Genomic DNA, 11,689 nt, shown 5'->3' with positions numbered 1-11,689 from the left:
TATAAGATGGGGTAGAGCATATTGGCCTCTTTTGGGGGCCTCATCTCAGCTGTGTACAGGCTTCCAGACATTGGTAGGAGGTCAAAAAATTAGGTAATTTTATAAATTAGTTTCCTCTACTGCATAAACACAAGTATTCCAAGCATATGTTGATTTTGGGGACATTGCACCAGCTGGTTTAGCTTCTTAGGGAGCTTTTCTTGCACATGTTGATTTGCAGGACTTTTTCTTGCCATGTAGATGTTAGCTTTACGTTCAGTTCATTGAGGTTGTATAGATACCCAATCTACGGATCCTATCCTGTTCCTCCCACCTATGACATCTCCTTTCTCTTCCCTTATGGTACACACTGTATGTACAGGTCTGTCTGTCTGTCTTCTCTCTCTCTCTCTCTCTCTCTCTCTCTGTGAGTGTGTGTATACATGTGTCAGTCACTTTGGGTATCATTTCTTTAAAGTCCTCCATTTTGAGTTTTGAGACAGGCCCTCTCACTGGCCTAAACTTGCTGGATAGACTAGGCTGGCCAGTCAGTGACCCTAGGAATTCACTTTTTCCCATGAATTGCAAGTGTTACAATGTTCAACTTTTTACTTTGTCACTGGAAATTGAATCCCAGTCTTCAGGAGATATGGAAAGTACTTTACTGACCAAATCATCTTCTCAGTCCTAGTCACAGGCTTTTACAACAGGTGAAGAAGAGGACTGAACCAGAGTGGTAGAGTGGAAAGGAGAAGGGACTATAAGCAAAGCCTGCTTAGACCAATGATTCCTGGGACACAGACTTTGGAAATGTATAGTGATGCCTTTATATATGTTGCTATGTTTGGGTCAATCGGTGGAGGCTGAGAAATTGTTTTGAGACTGTTTGAACTTTGAAGAAATGTCTCGCTGGAGAATCCATACTTGGTGCTATGTGAGAGCTTGCAGCTGCACTGACCTTGATCCGAAGATGCTCCTGGAAAACCTGGAGTTCTTACTTTCGATTATGGCCATGGTCAAAAGGGACTGAGATTTGTGTGCATTCTCTGCTCTCACGGGCAGCAAGGGCAAGATAACTTTGGTAGCTGGAACCGTTTGCAGCCCCAATTCACCTTGTATAATGTTTGACTAAAGTAACTGGAGTGAGCTAGCCTGGGTGTCAGTCTTACAAGAAGGCTGAACCCCTCTGCTCCTTTGGAAAATGAAGGCTTAGCATCTTGGTGAGCTTCTCTCTCTACTGTGGCATCTATAATTGTCCGACATCAATCAATGGAAAGGAGGCTTATAAAGTGTACTCTCCTGGAGGGCAATAAGATATTGAAAAAAAAAAAGAGGGGCCAACATCTTTTTTAAAGTGTAGACTGTAGAGATGGGCTAAGAGTGCTCACTGCTCCTGCAGATGACTGCAGTTCTACCCCCAGTACCCATGTAGGGTGGTTCACAACCACCTGTAATTCCAACGCCTGGTAATCCAATATCTCAAGCCTCTGCTGGCACCTGCACTCACGTGCATATACCCACGCATACAATTAAAAGAAGTAAAAAATAAACATTAAAAAGGTTCTATTGTTTATATTAATGACCTTGGAAGATGAAAAAAAGCCAGTTGAAATATTCTGAAATTGTTTTGCTTACTGCAATGTGTGCATTTGAACATAAAACCACATATAAAATAAGATGGCTTTCATACTCTGAATGCAGCTATTGTTAGAGCCCTCTCCTCTGTGAATGTTCTAGTTGTGTGTGTTATTTTTCATAAAGGTAACCCTAGATTAACAGCATGATTTTAGTGTCTCTGTAGCTGAGGCAGGGGTGGAGGTTTCTGGAACAATTCTTCACTCTGCTGACAACGAAGTCAGAACAATACACCGTCAAAAGGTTTGCTCCCATTGAAGCTACGTCAGGGAGAGGATGCTGTCAGAGAGGCAGGCTGAGGCTGTCCTGTACTTTCTTAAGGTTTGGTAAATGAGAAACACTATGGAATAGGGAAGCTCTCATTTTAATAAAGGCTTGTCCTTGGATTCTTCTTCCAGAAGAGTATAGTTAGAAGTGACTGTCAGAAAAAGAACTAAGGGCCTGATTCCCATCTTTGTAACTTGTGAAGTCAGAGGTTAATGTGCTAGCCTATGAATTGTAAGCCTTGCCAGGGCATTTTCATGATTAAATGCCAAGCAAAATGCCCCGAACGCCCATAAGTGGTCTGTTTAAGGAAGATGTGATTAAAAAGACTGATATCAGCCACAGAGGCAGATGGCGAATGAGCACCTGCTTTGGCATGTGGCCAAAGCAAAGGGTTCAAGGTCTGAGGGCTCTTCTTGCGGGAACATCTCATTGAGATAAAAATTCTAAGGAGCCAAGATTATCAGTGTTCTATTTGGGTTCCTGGTTGGGACAAGCCTAAATAAAAATTTTTGCTTAAGCTGTTTAAGATTCAGCCTACTTCCCAGACAATTTCGGTTTTGGTTTTTGATATACATGCCTGCTGTACACCACAGGCTTATCTTGAACTCACAATCCTCTTGTCTCAGTCTCCTGTGTGCTAGGATTATAGGCACAAGCTACTATACTCGTTCCTCTAAGAGATCTTGCCTAGGACCTTAAGAGCACTCACATACAGGTACATTCTAAATAAAGAGTTCAAGGTGTTTTGTGGAGGCTTTGGTATAGCATTCAATACATGACCAGGCAAAAATGAGGTACGGAAAAGTAATATGTTGAACAGTTGAAGGAAACTTTTATTTTAAATTCTTTTTGAATGATAGTGCCTTCTCAAGGCATTCCTAGAATTAAACATTTTTGTCAATTATTTAGTAAGTGCCTAATTTGTCCTTGCTAGGGGAGAAAATTACATGGTTGTTCTTAAATTATTAAACAATATTTTGATGGGATTGACAGAGCAAGTAGTGAAGTATTGACCAGTCGCCCTGCTTTAGGGAAAGTCTGTTGCAGCTGGGTTTTGTCTTACAAGGTGGAATTGAAGAGAAAAAAGTCATTAACTTCTGTGAACTACATCTTCAGACTCTGAGGGGAAGTCACACATAAAGTTCATTTTCTTTATAAGACAAAGTAGAAAAGCTCACAAGCTAATTCTTTCAAGAAATGCTGAAATAAACTGAAAAAGAAAAAAAAAAACAACAGATTACTGTGTGAGGTTTCGTTGCCTTGGCTTCTGCATGAACATTTAGTTTGTGGTAAGATTTCATTCACGCTTTTCTTTATGGCACTGGGCTAATCTTTGTCACGAAGTTTCTCTGTATGTTTCCTGAAATACCTAGATTAGTGAGTCACTGATCTATATCTTGGTTGTCTTGTACCTTGCATCCTGTAAGGAGGAAAAGCATGAAGGAAGCAGGGAAACAAATTAACATTAAAGAGAAATTCCAACAACAACTGTCTGGGTCAGGGATATTCTATATTCAAGGGTTTGAGAAGACATTGTATTTTGTGAGAAATTTTTAATCAAATGGAAATTGCCAATTCTTCTTGGTAATGAGGGTGACACAGGGAGGTACTAGGAGTGGAAGATTCTGTTATCAGGAGGAAGATGCTTTATGGACTATGTGCCAGGTACCTCCAGTGTGCTTAGACGTACAAAGTGCCAAGTACCTCAGTGTGCTTAGATGTACAAAGTGCCAAGTACCTCCAGTGTGCTTAGACCTACAAAGTGCCAAGTACCTCCAGTGTGCTTAGACCTACAAAGTGCCAAGTACCTCCAGTGCACTTAGATATGCACAGTGCTGATTCTTCAGCTGACTATGGGATAATTATTAACTCAGTTTCAGCTGCTAAGTTAGAACTTATAGAGATTGTCTTAGTGAAAAAACCACCATGACCAAAGCAGATTTTTTTAAAAAAGCATCTAATTAATTACTTAGCGTTTCAGAGGGTCAGTGTCCTTCAACAAGGCCACATATCCTAATTCCGTCTAAACAGTTTACCAACTGGGAACCAAACATTCAAATAGATTAGCCTATGGGGATCGTTCTCATTCACAGCACCACAGAAACCAAATAACTTGTTCATATTTTCTCAGGTGTGGCAGGTAAGTTCCAATGCTGACAAAGTCTGCTGTGGCTGTGCAGAAAGAGTGAAGCCATTTGCCTTCAAGGAACCCTGTAGACTTGGGCTCCAAGGTTATTGGTTGTGACCACTATAGAAAGAAGACAAAAGAGTATCACTGAGTACTTGCTTTCTCAAAGCTCCAGTACCCTTTCTTATCACCATGGAGACGGAGAAACATCCCTAATGATTGATAGCCCCAGAATCAGTTTTAATTGGATTGAAAGACTTTTCCATGTAGCAAAGTCTGGAGCATTAAAGGCACCCTTGCTGTGAATCAATCAATCAATCTCATAAGTCAGGAAGGCCCTGAGACCATCCCAGCTCAGATGAAGAGATGGTACTTGCTTTTTGCCAAAGTTCTTAGTTGAAGAAACCTGAAAAAAAAAAAAAGGAGTGTGAAGAGTGCTACTTTATGTATGACAACAAGATTACATTGCCATTAATATTGCAAGTTAGTGCTTTGAGGGGAATAGTCTTTGTTTTATTTTAAGATTTTTTAGCAGGGTTTATTCAAGGGCTTAGAACACTCAAGAGAGTCGGACCTTCCAGACAAATGCATTTGCCTTGATGAAACACATTTGTGATCACTCTCCAACAATGGCCTAGAGACTACTCCCAATTCACATTGGACTTCAAAAAAAATTTTTTTTTATCCTGTTTTGAAAATGGACCATGTTTGGGGCACCAATTCACATAGCTACCACACCCACTCTTTCTGCCCAGAAAGTGAGGAGAATGAATGGGTCAACCAGCTGACATATTTCCATCCAATTTCAAGGATAGAATGTGTTCATTTTCTGACTAATGGCATGTCATTTTGCAGAAGCCTTTGGTCGCGAATTAATCCTGGAATCAAAACAGATTTTCCGAGGAGCAATCTTCCATCAAGTATTGATTTTTTTACACTCACGGAGTCTGTACTCCCTAATTTAACCTGACAATGATTCTGCACAATGGCCTGGGAGCACCTTGGCAGCTCACTGAAGGAACTTTTACTGTCTTTTCTTTCTGCAAAGTGGAAGGGAAAAAAACACACCAGCTAGCCCACTCGGTCACTGGGGGGCACTTAGGACTGGATTCTTTACTTCTGGTGATTTGGAGTGGGCAGAGCTGCCTTCTAACTTTTAAAGCAGTGCTCTGAGGAACAGCTTTGGCTTGCAGAGAGTCTATTCCAAGGAACATATTTTTTTAAGCTGCCAATATTTCACACGATACATTCTGTAATATATCGTTCAGTCATGGCCAATGCTCTCAAATGATGCCATCTTACTGTGTTCACCAAGTTCAAGGAAACAGGAAATGCGTCCGAAGAGTTTGCCTCTGAATTTCAATAAACTGTTGGGTTTTTTCCCTTTTCTTTTTCTTATCTCAAAGTTACTTTGGATTCCTACATTTCTCATATCCTATCTGATCTGTATGAAATCGAGATATAGTCTTGGGCGAGTCTTTGGATGCTAATTAAGACATAATTCCCCATTTGAAGGAGCGTAGGGTTAAGAAAGTTTAGAGAAGAGAAAGAAGCATATTCTAAGGAAATAAAACATGACCTGTATTCACAACAAATTGCTACTTAGCCATAGAAGTGGACGAAATATGTCATTTTTGATCTGGATAGAAGTGGATGATGGTATGTTAAATGAAATAAGCAAGGGAAACCAATTGCCAATCTTTCTCATATTTCTCATATGTGGAAGCTAAAAAGTTTGTTTCACAGTAGGAGAGAGAGAAACAGGGGGGATAGGGGTGGGGAGAGAGGGAGAGGGGTGAGAGAGGTGTGCCTATAGTTAAAGAAGGGTAGAGGAAAAGGATTAACAGATCAGATAACAAGGCAAGAAGGTCTAAGCTCTAGTTTCTAGTGTTACTCTCTATAATAGAGTGGCGATGGTTCACAGTAATTTATTGTGAAAAAAAGATAGAAGAAAAGAATTTAAAAGTTCTCAAAATAAAGAAATAATATGCATTTAAAGAGGAGAAAATGTTAATTACCCTAATTTGATCATTACACATTGTATACACATACTAAATTATTACATTGCACCCCATATATATACTTTTATATATATATATGCACAGTTATTTTCTATTAAAAACAAAAACAAGCTGACTTCATTGGCACCACAGTATAAACTGTGGAAGACATGGACTTGCATCAGTGGAAAGGTAAGGACTGACAGTTAAGGTAATGCCAGTTTGAAGATGACTGAGTACATTTTTATAGAGAAAACATTTGAGTTGGGCCTCAAATGATGATGTGTCAGAGACCATTTCTAAATGCTCATTGAATATCTACATATGTCACTTTACTTCCCAGCTCCCTTTGTAAATGGGTTGAGATTGTGTGACCAGTTCTAGCCAGGGGAGTAGACTGTGAAGAGGAGGTTTTTATTCGCCCATCTTCTCTCTCCTGCACCTTGAGCAGTAGAAAGATGCTTATTGGACCTTGTGTGAGCAAACATAAACTTTTGCCTTACAAAGTTTTGAAGAAATTTAGGTTATTTTAGAAAGACTAGGTTAGAAAAGCATAGATTAGAAAGAAAGACTATTGGCAGGTACAATTTCTTAATAAAGAAGACACCAGAATTCAGAGTGATATACTTTAAAAGGCTGGTTAATACACAAGGATTTTAATGGGCCCAGAAGTGCTGGGCTCTGAGCAAGTCAGTGCTTCGCAGAAATTAGTGGAGGTTTTAAGTGAGGTTAACACCTTACACTTGCTGACATATTGTTGGAGAAAAGGGTTCATACTTTTATTGCTGATGTAGAATTGAATCAATAATCTGACTGAAGCAGTATGCACTGGGCAGTTCAAGGAGCTTGTGAGCCATCGGCATCCTGGTAGATTGCTGGGGTTTGGGAGCTGTGTCCTCTAGGTTTAGTGTCTTCAACCTAAACAAGCATAACATTATAGGCTCACCTGTAATTCTAGCACCTTGAGAGGCTAAAGGAGCCTGGGCTATGTAGTGAGGCCAATGAGGGAAGGAGGGAGATAAATGATAGAGACAGAGATAGAGAGGGAGGGGGAGAAAAGGGAGAAAATGGGAGCAAGAGAATGAACATATCAGCAGTGCATTACTTTATCATAAGTATACAAATAATCTGGCTCTTAAAGAACTTAATGTGTGGCTGGGGAAGAGATTCCTAGTACAGAATGACAAGGAGGAAAGAAGGAGAAGGAGCAGTGGCCAGCCCTGGGGGTGGCACAGTAGATTAGAAAAGGTTTTAGGGTCTGAGAGATGTGTTACAGAGAAGTGAGGGGTCCAGGTTGGTGAAGAGGATATGGATAGCTCTTGAGTAGAGAGAATGAAGGACCAAATGTCCTCAGTTACTGATGAGTAGAACCCTGGGAGCATTGATGTGAACGTCATGTGGATGTCCCTATAACAGCAGTAGTGGATCCAAGTTCTGGAAGAGTGGGAAGCCTTCCAAACATTTTCCCTGTATTGTTGACCTGATGATGCCATGAAACATGGCATGCAATTGGCCATGCCTCTGAGCCCTTTTTCCTTTCTCACCCACTGGTTTTACAGCAAGCTGTTACTGTCTGTGAGAGTCATAAAATGATTACATTAGGCCAATTATACTTCCTTCCTTCCTTCCTTCCTTTCTTTCTTTTTATTAGATATTTTCTTTTTTTTTTAACTTTTGAGATCTTTTTCATTTGAAGGTAATCTTAATGCTATTAAATTCACAAATATGCTATTTTTTTATTTCCCAATTCTAATTATCTAAAACACACATTGCAAACATACAAATATCTATTCTCTCCACATGTCAGCGCCCATTCATCATTGTTTTGGAAATGGGGAGAATAGATTCCCCTTAAATTGCAAGTCAGTAGGTGTTTCTTTACAGTTAACTTTAGCAAAATTCATACAAAATAGTAATTAACAATGATCTTCTTCACGTGTTAACTCACAAGGAAACACCTTCGAAACTGCATTTTGTTAAAGTTTCTGTACTAAAATGTAGAAAAACTGAACTACACAAATATTGAAAAGTTAAAAATTCCTTAATTTTTTATTCCTGGTACCACTACCACAATTTACAGGGCAATATACCTGATGTAATGAAAAGAAAAAGAAAAAGACGAAGCTACAACAGATAAAAGACCTCAGGAATGTACATCTAATTGACACTACATTGCATTAATCAATAGCTGCACTTTTTGCAAACTGTGGCTATGACAGTCCTGAACAAGAAGGGTTTCCTGTTTAAGCTGCAGTGACTTTTTTTTTTTTTTTTTTTTGGTTTTTCGAGACAGGGTTTCTCTGTGTAGCCCTGGCTGTCCTGGAACTCACTTTGTAGACCAGGCTGGCCTCGAACTCAGAAATCCGCCTGCCTCTGCCTCCCGAGTGCTGGGATTAAAGGCGTGCGCCACCACGCCCGGCTTGCAGTGACTTTTCTGACTATGGATCATCGTTCCTTCTGTGGCAGATTTTTACAGTTCCTCTAATGCATTTGGGACGACTGTCTCAAAGTAACCTGCAGCTTTCCTGACAACTCCTCGCTCTCTCTCCTGCTAAGAACTGTAGCCGCTTCTGTTTTATTTTAAAACCTTCTGCTACCATATCCACCACTTCCACCTCCAGATCCATAGCCACCACCATAGGGACTGCCTGAGCTTCTTCCACCAAAACTGCCCCCCTTCATGGGTCCATAATTTGACTGTTGCTGTCCACTATAATTTCCAAAGTCATTATAGTTTCCACCACCACCATAGTTACCTCCACCAAAATTTCCTCCTTCATTGTAACCATCATAGCCTCCTCCTCCACCACCATATCCACCACCCTGGTTTCCATAGCCTGGTCCACCACCTCCATAACCTCCTCTACTGCTGTAACCAGGACCACCACCATAGTTGCCACCATCACCTCCAAATCCATTATATCCACCATCACCACCTCCATAACTACCTCTGCTGCCACCACCTCCACCACCATAGCCACCTCTTCCACCAAAGTTTCCTCCACGACCAAAGTTTCCACCACCACCTCCAAAGTTTCCTCCACAACCCATAAAGTTGCCAGATCCACCTCCACGACCTCTCTGTGATCCAGCAGACTGCATCTCTTGTTTAGAAAGGGCCTTTTTCACTTCACAATTATGCCCATTAATAGTGTGGTATTTCTGAACAACAATCTTATCAACTGTGTCATGATCATCAAAAGTTACAAAAGCAAATCCTCTCTTTTTGCCACTCTGCCTGTCTTCCATAACCTCTATGGTTTCAATCTTGCCATACTTTTCAAAGTAGTCTCTCAGGTTATATTCTTCCGTATCCTCTTTAATACCACCAACAAAAATTTTCTTCACCGTTAAATGGGCACCAGGCTTTACAGAATCCTCTCTAGAAACAGCTCTCTTTGGTTCCACCACACGCCCATCAACCTTGTGTGGCCGAGCACACATTGCAGCATCCACCTCTTCAACACAAGAGTAGGTCACAAAACCAAAGCCTCTGGAACGTTTTGTTTGGGGATCTCTCATTACCACACAGTCTGTAAGTGTGCCCCCTTTCTCAAAATGTTCTCTTAAGCTATCATCTGTGGTTTCAAAGCTCAGACCACCAATAAACAGCTTCCTCAGCTGCTCTGGTTCTTTTGGATCATGGCCCTCCATTTTGAGACCGGACTCGCCTCTTCCAACTCGAGTTCAATATGGGACCGAGAGCGATATTTTCTTTATATACATTTCAAATGCTATCCCGAAAGTTCCCTGTACCCTCCCACCGCCCTGATTCTCTACCTACCCACTCCCACTTCTTGGCCCTGGCATTCCCCTGTACTGGGGCATATAAAGTTTACTATACCAAGGGGCCTCTCTTCCCAGTGATGGCCGTCTAGGCCATAACCAAACCAAAACAACAGTCTTACTAACTCATGCAATCTTTATAGACATTTTGTTTTTCAGAGCAGAGTGGTAAATTAAATAGGAAAATTAATGTAATGAAATTAGTGCAGTGTTGGTCTTTGATAGTCTTAATAATTATTAATGTCATCACCAACCTTGTGTCTCCATTACTGTTCCGAATGTATTTGTATCCATAGAGAATGTTACCCTGGTTTATGATTAAAAAAAAGAAAAAGAAAATTGATTTTGTTAAATTATTTCAGGTTACAGAAGTTTGTCCTGTTGGAAAGTGTAAGGTCCAGAGCATTGATGAGTCCACAGCAGATAGTGATGCCAGTTAATGATTCATTGACTTCTTTTATTCTTCTGTCATCAAAGCAAAGAGCTTATTTCCATGCTATAGCTTGAATACAAGTGCCACTCAGATCCATGTTTTAAGCAATTCTGTTTTCAGGGTTTGGGAGCCTTTAGGAGGCTACGTGGAGGTGGCAGGGTTACCATGTCTCTGGACCCTTCCTGCCTCCTTAGCCACATGCTCCTGCCACCAGGATGTCCTATCCAAGAAAATCATGGAATCATGGCATGTATCCTTTGAACTCCCTCAAGCTATTAATTTTCACTCTTTTGCTCACAATGAATAAAAGTAACTAAAATAACGTGGTCCCACAAAGAAACATTAAATGCGCCATTTTATGTTTGCCGTGTTTTGGAAATTACAAATAACACACATCAAATAACATTTGAATGTGTTAAGAGATGTCTGTTTTCATGTCTTTGTCCTTTTGGGATGAGAACTTACCACCATGTTTGCCTCTGAGGAAAGCGGCAATGAAGCTGTAACTATAACACCTGGCTCCCTTGTACTTTAAACATTTTGAGTAAAATAGCAAATGTCTAGATTAGAAAAGTTGATCTAATATCGTCTGAACGTGTGAGTGGCACAGGAACTGGCTTAAAGTGGTTAAACTGGCAGGTGTTTTACCCAGTTACGTGCAATCTCAAGCTTGAAATTGGTGATTAAAATAGCAGATTCCAGCAACTGTACACAGAAGGCATTGGGGGGGGGATTCATTGTCTTTTCTTTCTGAAGATGAAAGATAACTCCTGGTCAATTGAAATGGCTCCAGTTTTGTCTTCTTGCCCATCAAAGTGTGCTGCCCATCCGTGAACCTGCTAACAGGCTCTTCTTAGAAGGTGTTCTGTCCTATGCAAGAGCAATAGAGACATCACACTTTCCATCAACGTACCAGTGATTCCACTGCAGAGAAAACAAACTTTGGCTGGAGTGAAACCAGCTCCTGATTTAGGAACATTCCACTGTGCTCAAGGTGGGTACATTTTGGAACCAGCCTTCCTGACATCAAGAACAGCCATCCATCCCTTCAAATCCACAGAGCATCAGAGTTTGTATTTGCTGACCTGAAGAAAAGGATTTCACAGCCAGGTCTCCTGGTTACAGATTCTGCGTTTGTGGCTTCATGCAGCTGTGGATGAAAACTAGCTGGAAAAAACAAAACAAAACAAAACAAAACAAAACAAAACAAAACAAAACAAAACAAAACACAAAACTGGGCTAGTATTGAGCACGGCCAGACATTTTTTTCTTGTCATTATCTCTAAACAAAATAGTAGAACAACTGTTTAAATAGCATTTACGTTGTACTCGACTGACCTGGGACATGCTTTAAAGAATGCAGGAGGCTGTGGACAGGTACATGAGAAAATGTTTGCATAAAGGCTTGAACGTCTGCAGATTTGGATAGTCTAAGGGTCCTGGAACAACACAAGAAATGGC

General features: G+C 40.6%; 1 pseudogene; it reads right to left on the bottom strand.

The window, feature by feature from the left end:
• Nucleotides 1-8,444: 8,444 nt before the first annotated feature.
• Nucleotides 8,445-9,709, bottom strand: LOC147001070 (heterogeneous nuclear ribonucleoprotein A3 pseudogene; annotated as a pseudogene).
• Nucleotides 9,710-11,689: the final 1,980 nt, after the last annotated feature.

This window comes from Mus caroli, unplaced genomic scaffold, assembly GCF_978045245.1.
Source record: "Mus caroli unplaced genomic scaffold, Mus_caroli_1 scaffold_15, whole genome shotgun sequence".
Lineage (NCBI taxonomy): Eukaryota > Metazoa > Chordata > Mammalia > Rodentia > Muridae > Mus > Mus caroli.
This window is presented reverse-complemented; position numbering and strand designations above follow the sequence as displayed.